The 15,766-nt window shown below is 35.5% G+C and overlaps 1 protein-coding gene across 4 annotated transcripts in view; it reads left to right on the plus strand.

Moving 5' to 3' along the window:
* The window catches only part of LOC108709778 (protocadherin-9), a 1,169,460-nt gene that overhangs the window by 517,241 nt on the left and 636,453 nt on the right, over window positions 1–15,766 (plus strand). The gene's annotated exons all lie outside the window — the stretch shown is intronic.

The raw sequence follows: 15,766 nt of genomic DNA on the forward strand, positions 1-15,766 counted from the left end.
CCTATTTTTGCACTTTGCACTTTGCACCTTGCCTCAAATTGTAAATGAGTTAGCTTAGATGTATACTAGCTTTATTTACAACAAGCACACAGACATTTCTTATTAAACAGCAATGACAAATACGTTCAAAAATACATTTGTTTGTTTAACGAGAAGTATAAGATATTATATTGCCATATATTGACTATTTCTGAAATAACCCCATTCTTTTGAATACCTCCATAAATAAGAATTTATCCTTTTTGCTTGAACTAAAGCAAAATTAACTAAAATGTTTCCCCTCAGTGACACAGTATTGCTAATTACTTTGAGATACTTTGAATCTCTATAACGCTCTCTGTTTCTCTACACATTCAGCACATACACCTAACACATGCCCTTTGCCGGTAGCAGTGGAATAGGTTAAGCTTTTACATTGGGTAGTACAGGTATGGGATCCGTTATCCAGAAACCCGTTATCCAGAAAGTTCCGAATTACGGAATGAACATCTCTCATAGGGGCAAATTCACTAAGATTCGTAGTTGCGCCAGGCGTAACTTTGCCGCACTTCGCCGCACTTCGCCACACTTCGCCAGGCGTAGTTTCGCCAGCACTCCGCAAATTCACTAAAATCCGAAGTTGCGCTCAGGGGTAGCGTAAGGTTGCGAAGTTGCGCTAGCATTGATAGCATATGGCGCCAAATTCAAATTTCAATGGAGGAATACGTATCAGCACTACAAATGCCTGGGAAACCTTCAAAACATCAAATAAAATTTTTATTTTGCCCTACACATGTGCCCACTGTATAGTTAAGTTGCCATGAGTTAGGAAATGTAGGGGGGGAAGGAGGGTAGCCCCAAAAAAAATTTCGATCTTTTTCAGCCTATCACCCATAATATAGAAAAAACGCCAGTGTTTTTTGGGACTTAAAAAATTTGAACTTTTTTTGAAGCAATTCCTATCTACTCTATTGAGCTTTGCCTGGTCTGAGGTGGCAAAGGAAGTCTAGTGTAAAAGGTAACGTTCAGTACAATGCGCGCGTTAGTGCGTAGTTACGTCGGTTGCGCAAATTCCCCAGGCGTACGGGTGCGAAGTAACACTAGCGAATTTACGCCAGCATTCGTTAGTGAATTTGCGAAGTAACGAAAATGACCAACGCTAGCGAATTGACGCTAGCGTTAGGCGCTTCGGCACATAGTGAATTTGCCCCAATGACTCCATTATAATCAAATAATTTTTTTTTTAAAAATGATTTCATTTTTCTCTGTAATAATAAAACAGTACCTTGTACTTGATCCAAACTAAGATATAATGAATCCTTATTCGAAGCAAAACCAGACTATTGGGTTTATTTAATGTTTACATAATTTTCTAGTAGAATTAAGGTATGAAGATCCAAATTACGGAAAGATCCGTTATCCGGAAAACCCAAGGTCCCGAGCATTATGGATAACAGGTCCCATACCTGTATATTAATACATGCATTGTGGTTTTAGTTGGTACACTTTTTTAATACTTTACCAGTAAATACTTAATATAATTAGTAAATAAAAATCAAGTGATGCAATTTCTGGTTTAATCTTGTCTTATTTTTGGTTTATCATACAGTACATATAGTTGCAACATTTTATTGAAAATGTTTCTTTCCTAAGGATTCAGGATTTGTTTTTTGTGCCTTAGTTTTTTTCTGCCTTAGTATTGTTTTGTTGAGTTTACTAATGAAAAAAATGTTAATGGATTTCTTGGCTGCGGTATGCTGCTTTAATACCAAGCCACACTACACAGTTTTACATATAGTTAATCTGTAGTAAATCAATGTTTGCATGAATTATTTACTTATTGAACACATGCAAAAAGAGAAATCCCCTTGACAGAGAACATCAAGGGGATATTTTGTACAAGTCCACTTCTATAAAAGCTGTTCTAGCAACTTTCCTAGTCCTTTATGCTAGAGCCTGGTGAATGAATAAAACATTTATAAGAGAAGCACATTCCACCATTACTTACAAGAGGGGGTAGAATGATTTGCATGGTCAACTGTATATGAAAAAATAAATCAGAGAAAACAAAATTGAACCTTATTAATTATGCACCACCTCATCCTCCACTATGTTGAAATCACCAAGTGAAATATAACATAGCTTTTATTGTGTCAGTTAACCATTAAGTCAAATTGATAGTTAGGGCAGGATAATCATCAAGGCAGAGTACATAGTAAAATAGAGCAGTTTGAGTTGTTGTTCATGGGAATGGTCACCTACAGTAGGTAAGTTGAAGGTCTTCATTGGTGGACAGTACAACAAGGAAGTTATTTATTGATGTCCAAATGGTGAAAACTTGAAAAATTCAAGTTTTTTTACTTTAAAATCTGAATTTATAACCCCCCAAGTGTACACAGGATTGACCAGCCACAGGGATAATAGATTGTACAACCACCCTTTACACACCTACTAAAAGCAAACCTATGGCTCAAGCGCCAGTTCACAAATACGTAGTAGTGTAAGGGGGTTATTTACTAAACTCCTAATGCAAAAATCACAAAAAAATGGTGTGGTTTTTTTTAATAAAATCAGACTTTTAAAAAAATCACAAATTTTTCAGAATTTATTAAACCCGAGGATAAATAGTCAGAATTTGAAAATTCGGCATCTCATACCTGTTGATGTTGCATATAAGTCAATGGGAGAAGTCGTGATGATTTTTTGATGTGCGCTGGGTTTCGTGCAATACCCTGAAGTTTTCGGATTTGATTGGAGTTTGTAGCAGTAAATATTGAGATAAATTCGGACTTTGATAAATAACCCCCTAAATATCACCCATAGTCAACCTAACTATAATTAGATGTGTCTGCTGCTGTTTTGAGCCTTTATGTTAATTACAGTAAATAAAACTTTTCTGTTCTGTACTGGTGGCGAAAACGTTTTTGAGGTGCTGGCAGATTGTGTTGAGCATTGTACATTTGGGCTGTTGCAGAATTACCAGTTACAATTGCTGGCCTTAGCTTTTAGGAAACTATGAATTGCATGTACATGGAGAGGCTAGGTCAGGAATGTATAAATATATATGACACTGACAATACAAGGATACTGTAGCTATTAAATGCTAAACTGACAACTCTTGAAGTAGCCAGCAGTCTGTTTGCCCATGTACTGTATGCCTTTCCCAATATTTTGCTGATGCAGGTTTAGCTGTTCATCAAGCAGGCTGAAAAGTCTAGCCAGTCGATCTAAGTCCAACAGGCCTCTATAAGGCTCATTCATTGGCCAAGTAATGTTGATCATGGGCAATAATTATATTTTGTATAAATCAACCTGCAAATCATTGCTGATTTAGCCTTTTGGGGTGTTTCCAGATAAGTTTTTACTTTTGATAATCTGGATCACCATGCCTCACCAACTTTGATAAAGCATCCAATGGCTCTATGCATATTAGAAATCATGACGCAATAAGACACCTCTGTTGTTTGTTATGGAATTTTAGTATAAACTGACTAAATAACGTGCACTGATGTATATAATGCACCCCATAAATATGTATGTGTCAAATTGCGATCTTTTGCACATTCAGGAGTGGGGTTCATTAATAGGATGCATAATACAGGAAAGGAAGGAAAACTGTTTACAAATAGAAGAGCGATACATTTTATTTTCAACAAAACAAAAAAATCCTAAAATCACAACTAGTAGACATTAACTTTAATTTTTCCAGCAGGCTGAGCAGTAATATAAACGTTAAAAAAAAAAGTTGCATTCATTTGCAGCCAATAGTAATTTAATTGCCATGGATTGTAAGAGAAGGTAATATACTGTATAACAGGGTGTGCACAAAGCATATAAAAGGCAGAAATAATTCTTAAGCACAGTAAGTTAATTTAATGCACTCAAATAGTACAGGTAGCATAGTGTATCTCTGAATACTTTCTGTCCGAGGTTCTGATAAGGAAATCAAAATACTTTTAGTTAAATCCAAGGAAATTGACTGCATATTTCTGATGGTAATCTAATAGCTTTATAGCTATTCAAATATTATATGTATTTCATTACTACACTTTCAGATTCTAGGTGGTATTGTGCATGAGACTATAATAGACCATTAAAATGTGAAGGGTAAAACCTTATAACTTCTTGCTCATGCAGATAATTTAGCTCAACAGCACAAATTATGTTTCAATTGATCCTCAGCCATTTTCTGCACAGTTTCTTTGGGTATTTAAATTGATGAAGTAGCCTGCTTGGGACTTGAACAGTAGACGTGCTTTGCTATAAAACTGTAAATACTTTGTTTCCATTTTTTTTTATTTTCAATCTAGGAATATGTCTGTGACTGCAAACAACAACCACCCTACCCTGGCTGTTTTACTGATGTATTTGGTATTTACCAAAAGAAGTGCACAGCTTTGGATTCTGAATTACTGTCGTATTTATTTTAGGAATTGCATCCCTTCTAGCTGTTGGTATATTTTACTTACCAACCTTGAGGGATTCTGTCAGTTATCCATTGACAAAACCCATATGGCCATAAATTAAAAAAAAAAATCAGAAACATTATACACAGAGTATAGGGTTAACAATTCACTTGTAACAATGTAACATTCTCATTATGGCACATTCAGCAGATGACCCACCAGTCACACAACTGACACCCCAGCAGAAGTAGCCACAAATACACAGTATAACTCCCCTTCCCGGTAGGTAGAAGAATTTGTTTCTGAAAGCTCATCCACCTATTTTTCAGCACTATGACTATTTTCAGTCCTTTTCATTAGGGATGTAGCGAACCGCCGAGTATGTGTTCGCGAACGCCGTTCGCGAACACCGGCAAAAAATGCGAACAGTTCGCGAACTGTTCGCGAACTTCGAACATCCGAAAATCGTTCGATTCGAACGATCGTAGGATTTTTAATCGTTCGATCGAACGATTTTCGTTCGAATCGAACGAAAATCGTTCGTTTTTAGCGATCGAATGGTCGAACGATTTTGACGCGAACGCCTATTGGCGAACGTCGCGCGACGTTCGCGAACTTGCGGCGGACGCGAACAGCCGATGTTCACGCGAACAAGTTCGCCGCAGAACAGTTCGCTACATCCCTACTTTTCATTAAGATTATCAATTCAACTACTTCTCCTCTCTAGGAGAATCTTGTACTCTTAACTCATAATGCCCTAACATTTTGAAAATCAGTTCCAGTCCCACATCAACAGCGATGGGCGAATCTGTGTGAAACGGTTAAAAATTAGCAAAACGCATTGAAGTCAATTGGCAACCAAATAATTTTGACGTGCGACAATTTTGACACGATTAACGATTTTTATATGCGTGACTATTTTGTCCAAATGCATTAATGGCCATCCAAATAATTTTGACGTGCAACAATCATATGCGCATGACTATTCTTATTTTTCACCTGCCGCAAATTCGTGCCTGGAGAATTTATTCGCCTATCACTACACATCAGACGAGCAATTGATTACTGAGCGTTTATACCGCATACTGCAAACTATTTTGTAATGTGCATTTACTGCTAATATTATATTTAAAAAACCCTCTGCTATCCCATAGGTGGCCATTTCCTTTTATTGGCCCCTTTTTAAAACTCTGTTTCTCCTATTACGCTCATACGCTATGTGCTTTAATTTCATAGACTTTCATCAAACTTAGACATGAGTAAAATATATTTTGTTTGGTTAACAAAAAATAAGGCTGCTGTGCACACTCCATTCAAGTTAATAACAAAGAAAGTAAGGTGCGGGAATTATTACTATGAAATGGGGCTGCTCTCTGTGGGATTCTTACACCATCCATACACATTATCATCAAAACAAGAAATCAATATTGTTTCATGGCTTTTGTAACCTCTGAAACGAAAAAGTCACAAGCGTAAGAAATTGTCCTTTATTACTGTTTCTAGCGTTTGCAGCAATATTTATCTTCTGATGCTGATTATAAGATATAGAAACAATCAACATATAATTAAGATTCTTTACTAAGATAATTAGATTTTATCAACACATTTGCTGTGGTTAAAACAACAATAATAATCTAAATACAATGCGGGTTAAATTGCTCAGCAAAGTGCAGACTTAAATATAAAGTACAGTATGAAAAGGCTTTAATAATCCACAGAATATAAAGATATGTTACTCTAGATAAAGGGGCAGACTTAAAAGGGTTTTCTCCTCTGCATATCAAGGAATTTTGGCATTTTCCTAAGTGCAAACATTTAGGGGCACATTTACTAAGCTCGAGTGAAGGATTTGAAGAAAAAAAACTTCGAATTTCGAAGTATTTTTTTACTTCGACCATCGAATAGGCTACTACGACCTTCGAGTAAGACTTTGACTTTGATTCGAACAATTCAAAGCAAAAATCGTTCGACTATTCGACCATTCGATAGTCGAAGTACCGTCTCCTTAAAAAAAACTTCGACTACATACTTCGGTAGTTTAAACCTATCGATGTACAATGTTAGCCTATGGGGACCTTCCCCATTACTTTTCTAAGGTTTTTTTGATCGAAGGAAAATCCTTTGATCGATCGATTAAAATCCTTTGAATCGTTCGAACGATTTTTCCTTCGATCGTTCGATCATAGGATTTGCGGTAAATCCTTTAGAATATGATATTCGAATTCGTAGGATTTTACTTCGAGGGTCGAATTAGAGGGTTTATTAATCCTCGATATTCGACCCTTAGTAAATGTGCCCTTTTATATGTATATTTTTATTTTAATGACAGTAGTTATTAGTTTTCCCTTTTTGTTTTATTTATTTGGTCTTAAAATGTTTTTTAGAGTGACAAATGCCACTTAAAACTTATAGACAGAGTATTAGGGATCTGGTTGGTATAAAAATTTACAGAATTCAATCAAAATATTGACTCCAAAAGGTACATTTATGATTTGGGTCTATATTTTAGATAATATTTTTGACCCTTTAATGTTTTACCTCTGCTTCTGTATTCACTCATCACTGCAAACATACAGTAGGTATATAGTGTTATCAGACCCTTTTACTTAGCACCTATACCATAACAGGTATTACTGGAGAATTTATTCACAAGGCATGGATTTGGGTCGGATTTCAGCATTTCCTCACCTACGAATTGTTTCATGAAACCGCTGCAAAAATTCACTGGCAACAAAATTTACTGCAACAAAAAAGTCGCTTGTGTAAAAATTGTTGCGTGTCAAAATAAATTTGACTTTAATGCATGTGGACAAAAAATTGTTGTGTGTCAAAATTATTGTGATGCCCATTGACGTTGATAAAAAAGTCACACATAAAAATTGTCGCTTGTGTAAAAATTGCTGTGCGTTTCTCAAATTTTTTGCTGTTTCGCGAATTATTCAGCGAATCGAAACGGGACAGATTTGCCCATCACTAATGGTAGGTGTAAATTCCAGCATGTCTCTCGGCATATTCGTCATATTCTTTTAGGCAAAAACACAATCTTCCAATTGTAAAAGAGACATCTGCTTTTACTGCATCTGACTTTTACATCATGTTGGTTTTAGCTGGGGTATTTTTAGATTCTGATTTTTATCAGGTTTGGAGCATAATAAACATTGAACAAAAATTCAAATGTTTCCCTTTAAAAACTCATCCAGAAAAATTAAAGGCTTAATAAATAGGTCCCTTACCTGTCAGGTATTACTGGCATTATAACTGTATTACTTAGTAATAATTCTGTGCATATTATGGAGATGAATACATTTTTACCAGGCACATAAATGTTGCGCAAGTTACTTTTTAAAAAATTACAATTCTCAGGGGCTGTGTGATGCACAAGCAACTCTACCATACAATAAGTAAAACAAAAATCTACTATAGAAAGTATTAACATGGAAATTAAAATACCATATAAGTAGTGAATTCAATGTATCAAATAATATGCTAATACTGTAACTTACCTGCTGTGAATTTAATTGCTTCCTATGTACTTGTTAAAAAGTTTTACTTTTTTTTCTTCTTCTTGTTTATGTTGATCATTTCCAATTATAAAAATACATTCAAGTGTTTCAAAGAAAAGAAAACTACAAATGTTTGAGGGGCCAAAGCAATTACAGTTTCCTAGACTGCTGCAAGACGACTTTCATCATGATATCTGGGAGTTGCACTGACCAGCAGGTCAAAATACACAATTGTCAGCGAATTTAATCCTAATAATAAACTATAATAAACACTGCCCCTGCCTGAGCCTCAGTACTCACTTAAGTGAGGAATGTAATTAAAATTGCAACTTTTAGAGGTTTTCTAACTTTTTTCACTTTTTTGCTTGAAAAACTTCACATGGTTTCCTTTTTTCATTTGTACTTTTTAAATTCGGATCTTTTAATAGATTCCATGGCATTTATGGTTTTAGAGAATGTGAGTTTAGTTGTGGTTTCAAAAACCTCTAAAAACACTATAAAATGAGAATGTTGAGAAATAAGCCTCTACAAGTCATGCTTCCATGCACTTCATTTTTGTATCTCGAAGGCTGTTTATTATGCTCCCATAATCCATCTACCCTGCCTTAAGAGTGATCAGGGAATCAGCGTATAAGCACCAAGGTAATCATAAATATCTTGCTGCCAGCCAATGATTCACTGATAACTAGAAAAAACTACATGTGCACAATTCTTAGAGATAGAAACCTCTTTATATTGCAAGCTGTGCAGAAGCACACACTAAAATTGCAGAACACAAAGAAAATTGTGTCTACACACACATTCTACACTACTTCCTCTGACTACCCCCCCCATTTTGTCCCCAAATGTTTCAAAAAGTGTGAAAAAATTATGTATTATTATACCATTAAAGATTATTATTAAAATACATTTTAGGTAACAATGCTAAGGTGTTTACTAAACAAACATAAAATCTGATAACAATACCCATATTTTGTTTTATAAATCATTTTATAAATGATTAAAAAAGAAGCAGGAGTCAAATGTCTAACTGTAGAGGTTAGAGGTTGTAGAGGTTGTAAACTCTATACACTCAAACAGTGTGCTTGTTAGTATCATAAAATATGCTTGCACCTTGGTATGAAACTGAATCTGGTGCTTGTATTTAATTACTGCCAGTGTATAAATCATGTCTGCGCTTGATACATTAGATGCAAGTGTGCTGCATATTTCAAAGCAACCAACTGTGGGAACTAGTGGTGGGTAAATTTTTTTTACCAGGGTTCCCCACAAAGAAACACCTATAGACTTAAGTGTACTAAAAAAAGTTGCTGCAAAAAAGCCCATTGACATCACTGCACTTCATGAGTTTTCGTTGTTTTTCAAATTATTTGGCAAAGTGAAAAGGGACAGAGTTGCCAATCATTTGATTGGGATCCCTAAAACTACCTACGACCGTTGTAAAGGGCAAAACAGACCAAACACAACTATGTGAAAATGCAAGAACTTCCTTTTGATGCATATACTTACAATGAATCTTTTCCTTGCACAACTGATTATGACAAACCTGTGCAACTGCAGTTAGCAGTCATAAAGTACCACTTACATTAGGTATGGGAGTGTTCAGTGCAATTTACAGGATTGGGTAACACACTTATAGTATATAAAAATCTATATTCAATATTTTGTATCAGGAAGATGTAAATCTATAGCATAGGTCAAGATGCAACAGTAAAGAGTGAGCAATGGGCATGAGTTAGTGAGCCAATAAAAGAGGTCTAGTGGCATAAGTAAGGTATTTCTGCTGCTGTATTTGCACAATTAGAACAAATAGAATAGGACTGTGTATTAAAAATCGCCAAGACACCAAGAATAAAGAGTGATAGTGGGGTCAGTATCCCCCAAGTCCAGGGACTTTAAGTAATAGTGGGGTTAATTATACAGTTAAGCCCATAAATCTTTGGACAGAGACAACATTTTTTTAATTTTGGTTCTGTACATTGCCACAATGATTTTTAAATAAAACAACTTAGATTTTTTTTTAGATATTTTTTACTGATTTGCTTTTTCTGTATTAAAAAGATAGCACCCTCTACTTGATGGTAATTTAGCTAGCATAAACCCATATTGATGATACATTTGAATGTTTCCTTTTTAATGTGTAACGCCCCTTAAAGTCTGCATAAATATAATAAGATCGTAAGTTTAAAGTAGTGATGAGCAAATTTGTCCTTTTTTTTTTTTGCAAATTTATTCGCTGTCTGAAAAATTCGGAAATCGCGCATGGCGAATAAATTCACCTATAACGATTAGTGACTCATTTGTCTTAGACTTTTTTGTCCAAATGCATTAAAGTCAATGGCCATTTTTTCTTAATTTGAGTTTTTGCTGTGACAAATTCTTGCGCAAAAATTCGATGGTGGCAAAGTGCGGGATTTCGCAGCCAATCCATGCCTGGCGAATAAATTCGATCATCACTAGTCTCAAGCTTTCCATACATGTAGTGTATAACATACTGCGGTAAAACGTATTATGCCTGCAAACATTGGGTGGAAAACTAGATATTAGTTCCTACCCCAAGGTTTGTTATTATTTTAAAGTTATAGAGGTATACACAACAACAAAGAAGCATTGAATTTTTATTTTACCCTAATTGACTCTAATTGACTCTGGCTGCTTTGGGACTCATATGTGAAGCCACCATTCAGTTTGTAAAGCACTGTTAGTAAGTACAGTAGCTTTCCAGTCTCTTCATTTTTTTTTAATTACTGCTAAAGGATATATGATTCCATTTTAAGTACTACATTTGTTAAGGATAGAAGTTTAATAGATAGCACTGACTTCTGACCATAAATAAAATCTGGGGATATCATTAAATGTTAAAATCAATCATATATTTTTATATTTAGCCCCAGAATACATTTCTGTTTTACCATCTTGATCACGACAACTTGATGATGGTAATAAAACAGAGTCAACCTACAACTAGGCTTCAAGGAAAATATTGATGATTTAATGAAACATGGAATGCTGGAGCTTCCGCATGGGCATGAATGATTTTAGTGCACATTACTGTATGGTGCTTAAAAGAGCAATACGGTTTATGAATTTCTTAGGTTGTATGTCATAATTCTATCATTTATTTCAGTTTTCTATGTTTACTGCAGTATTGAAGTTTATAACTCTTTTAGGTTAAAGATTTGCATTTCCCAATATAATAATCTTCCATAGACCCTTATTACATTACTAATTTGTATGTGTCCCATTTTTAATCTGGGGGCAAATACATTGTGATCTTGCACAAACTTGTGAAACTTCTTTTTTTTTTGGCCAGCAGATAAGACTCGCTGGTTTGCAAATCTACATACTAAATACATGCAAAATAAAAAGAAAAACTGTTCAAACAAAATAAAATTGGTCATGTTGCATAAATATTTTCTAACATTGTTTTACATTCCTCCATTTTTCTCCATCACCAACGTTATGTTGTTCTTTCTTCATTCATCACTCTTCCTTTTTCTTCCACAGCAAGTCTTTTACTCCATTTGTTTCAGTCCTTGACAAATCATGTTTCTCAGGACAAACACAGTTTTTAAAGAACCTTGCTTAATTAAAATCTACTTTCCATTCTAATGAATAGGGAAAGGTTGCGTTCTGGCACACTGCATCGTCAGTAGAACTCAAGAGGGCAAGAGGGAAAGTTTTTTTGTTTGCAGATGTACCATTCCCCATAGGGAGTACTTAAAAATCATAATTTCGGTAATCACTTTTTTGCATTGTGCCAACCAAAACCATGTTTACCTTTGTTCCTTGTTATTTTTCTAACCAGTTAAAAGTGCTGCTTAACACTTCTTTGCTGTAAGGCTGCTTGTTTATAAATATTTATAATAATAATATAATAATATAATATTTATAATATTATAATAATATTATAAAAAAAATTATAAATACATGCAGTTATACATCTGCATGAAACTGAAGTGTGGTGAAGTTGTTTTGGGAAATTTTAACAACTAGCCAAAGTAAGTGTATTGGTTATAAATTTCTAAATAGCAGAGGGAAAAGGCAATTCTCACCAGTATTGTATCTTGTGTAGGTAGAACATTTGAAAATGTTGCTGATATTGTGTGGTGTTCTGTCTAGGCAAGTCTCTTAGCCTTGTTAAGCTCCAAGGCATTGCCTCTGTAAAGGGGAACTGTATTTATGGCATGTAGTGACCTTTTTATTATATTTTATTACTTGTTTAATATTTATAGGGTAATGCAATACAAGGTGTAAAGTTTTAGTAACCTACAGCAATCAACCCAATCTTTGTTTTGAAATAGCTGACCAACGCTACATGCTAATTCGTCGATTAGTTGCTATGAGATACAAGACCAGAAGCAGTAGTGAATATTAACTCCTTCAAAGATTTGTTTATTCATGTTTTTGAACCTGCAGACACACATTTTCCTGCTTTGAGTCAAGCTAAGGGTCTAACGAAGACAACTTACTGTAATGAAAATCTATCTATCAATCTGTCGATCTATCTCTCTGTCTATTTATCTGTCTATTATATCTGAGTTAACTAATTTTTATCATTCACAATAGAAATTACCATGTTCTCTCAATGCTCTGAAGCCAAGTTTTTGCAGCTGAGCTTTAATCAAAGTTTGTAATGCCAAATAAAGTACTTTTTCCATTTATCTAACTGCAGGCATGTGTGTCTAGGAAGAAAGCCATTATTCACATGGGAATTATGTTATTTTAGTCACTAAATCATGACTTAAATTGAGGTTTGATCCACCACAGATTCAAATATCTTTGCTGTAAAACCCTGAGGAGAGAGCCTCTGCTGTCTTGATTTAAAGAACAAGGAAAGGCAAAAAAAATACATTTTTTTACATCTCCAATATACTTTAGTTAAAAAATGTGTACCATTTTTATGAGAAACCTGACTGTCTGCAGTGAAATTCTACCTTCATTTACTGCTGTGGATAGGAATTGTCAGATGGCCCCTAACTGCTGAGCATACTTATGAACAGCAGGGGGAGCCCCTGCCTTACTTCACAGCCATGCAGAATTCAAGCAGCTTTGTTTATGAAGATCCCTAAGAAGGCCCAGACCACACTGAGCATGTGCAGGGTCAGGGTCAGGCAAAGATGTTGAACAAAGTTACAAGATGACAGCCCCCTGTGGCCAACTTTGAAAGCATAAATCATTTGTTTGATTAGGCTTGTGCTGCAGTAAGTTCATGATTATGTTTAATATACAAAATACAGCATTTCTAGCCTTATTCTATTTTAGACTTTCCTTGTCCTTTAAAGATGAATATTCCTACAGTGCTATACAGAGGCACACATACTTTTTATAATACCTCAGGTTCTCTCTTCTCTTCAAGATCTGATGTTCTAGGAAATAAAATGAAAGATAAACTCCTTGTCACTACCAACATATTCCATCCTTGTTGACATGTTTAAAAAGACTAGGGGTAGTATGGGGTAGAGCTGGGGTCCCTAATTAGATGACCCACTGGTGTGTACCTGTCTTCAATGTCACAGATGTTATGTTATTTACAGAAATATATGTAAGTGTACATATCATATAAAACCCACACTGCCAAAATCACTTAAACGTAACTCCTCAAGCAATTGCACACATCACACACTGTTCCTAAAAAGTTGAACATTTCTTTTCAATACAACAACGTAAAAATCTAATGAATAGTATGGGCCAGAGGTGTCAAAGAAATTGTTACTGGTACAGAACAAAAGAGAAAAAATACGTGATTCTTCATAACTATTTTGGAAAGTGCTGTCATTAAAGGAACAGTAACACCAAAAAATGAAAGTGTTTTAAAGTAATGAAAATATCATGTACTGCTGCTGCATTGGTAAAACTGATGTCTTTGCTTCAGAAACACTACTATAGTACATATAAACAAGCTTCTGCATAGCAATGGCGGAAATTATATGGCACAGGTTAAATAGTGGATAACAGATAATACCATTATGTTCTACAGAACTTATTTACTATCTGCTGTGTAACCTGAGACTTTTCCCCTTTGAATGGCTGCCCCCATTGCTACGAAGCAGCTTATGTATATACAATAATAGTGTTTTTGAAGCAAGCACAGCAGATTTACCAGTGCAGGGCAACAATGCATTGTATTTGTTTTACTTTAAAACACTTTCTTTTTCTGTTCCTATTCCTTTAAATGAAAAGATTAAAATACAATATGCAGTCCTGTGTAGTCAGGGGCCACATGTGAGGTTCATGCATTTTTGCATAGTACTCACTACTGTCCTAGAACATTTCATTCATTAACACAAAGGGGCTGATTTATACACAATCAAAGATCAAATTCAGGCAATAAAAAGTAGGAAAACACAAGAGAAATCATAACCTCACTTGCATGTTCTTGCATTCAAAGCTTTTTTTGCAATCTTTTTTTTAAACGTGATCAGTTTTTTTAATAACAAAATAAAAAGCTCTCTAGGTTTTAGGTGGCAAGCTTTTTATTTGTAAATAACGGGTTTATGGCGATTTGTCTCACAATTTCTTCATATTGTTTGAACATGATCTCTGGCCATCCATAAATCATCTCCAGCGAGGGAAGTACATTTCATGCATCTTAACTATTCTATCAAAACATAACATTTTATTTTTCTTTGCATGCATTCTGACAGTTTTTGTTTTCTGTAACAATAGAGGTTTATATTTCATATACAGTTACTTTCAAAACTATTGAGGAGCTTGACCAATTTTCTATTTTATTGAAAAACAAATCCTATATCACCAGTGAAGACAAGAGCTGGTAGTTTTACTCTGAGGAGACAAAACTAAAAAGACTAGCAGCAACTGCTTAGATATGCAGTCTGTAGATGGGCACATTCAAAAACCACAGAATGTTGTACTAAATGTCTCCAACATAACTGTTTGTATTTATATACACTTACTGTTAACCTGTCTAGCTGTTTGTTTTCTAGCCTTACAAAGGACTTTCCATTTCCATTATATATGGGCACTATTTATGTCTGTGCTTCTATAAAAAGACTTGAAACTCAATATAAAAAAATATATATATATATATGTAGGGACCCGTAGCGTTAATCCTATGGTCTAAGGGTTAATTCCCCTCCCTGGAGACTCATGGCCTGAGATATGGGTTTTTATGCCGGAAGTTTCCAGGGGCAGAGCCTTTGGATTGGTGCAGCATGGAACCACAAGGTGGTGCTGTGCAACCATATAAAAGGGGATGCCATGTGCTCCGTCAGCCATTAAAATTACAGTTTACAGTGATTGCTGTTATCTGCTGCAGAACTTTGTTTCACTGTGAGGATAGTGACATCACCAGCAAAATGTAGGCTACAGTGGAGTGTGATGGGCTTGCCAAAGGCTGGGCAGGATCATCCAGTGCCTTGATAACTCAACTAGGATGGTTTGGAGTTTGGATTTGCCGGATTTCTGTATTCACCTTTGGAGAGGGTGAGAGATGCAGTTCAGCATGGATGTCGTGAGAGCTCACACTATAGACAGCGTAGGGAGCGGTATTAATCTGGATACCTGCTTCATCTCTGTGTGAGTCTGCCTGGAATGGTAAAGGAAGAGGATCTAGGACGTTTCTGTGTGTGCTCGACTGGGAGAGTCTGGAGCTTATAAAGAATCGCTGTGGATGCCTATCAGCTCTGTGTGAGACTACCCTCTGTATGACTCCCTTGGGTGAGTGTTACCTTTGGGAAGGGTAGGAAAGGATGAGGATCCAGTGATCTCCTGTTTATGGAAACAGTCTGTTTGTGAGCCTGCCACGTGGGAGCAACACTTTCCTGTGGGAAAGCATGTGGGCAGGTAGCGCTACCTAGAACTGTACTCTTTTGGGGACAATGGATGGAACTCTTAGGCTGCCAAAAGGAAAAGTGC

The sequence above is a fragment of the Xenopus laevis genome, chromosome 2S, assembly GCF_017654675.1.
Source record: "Xenopus laevis strain J_2021 chromosome 2S, Xenopus_laevis_v10.1, whole genome shotgun sequence".
NCBI classification, from domain to species: Eukaryota; Metazoa; Chordata; class Amphibia; order Anura; family Pipidae; genus Xenopus; species Xenopus laevis.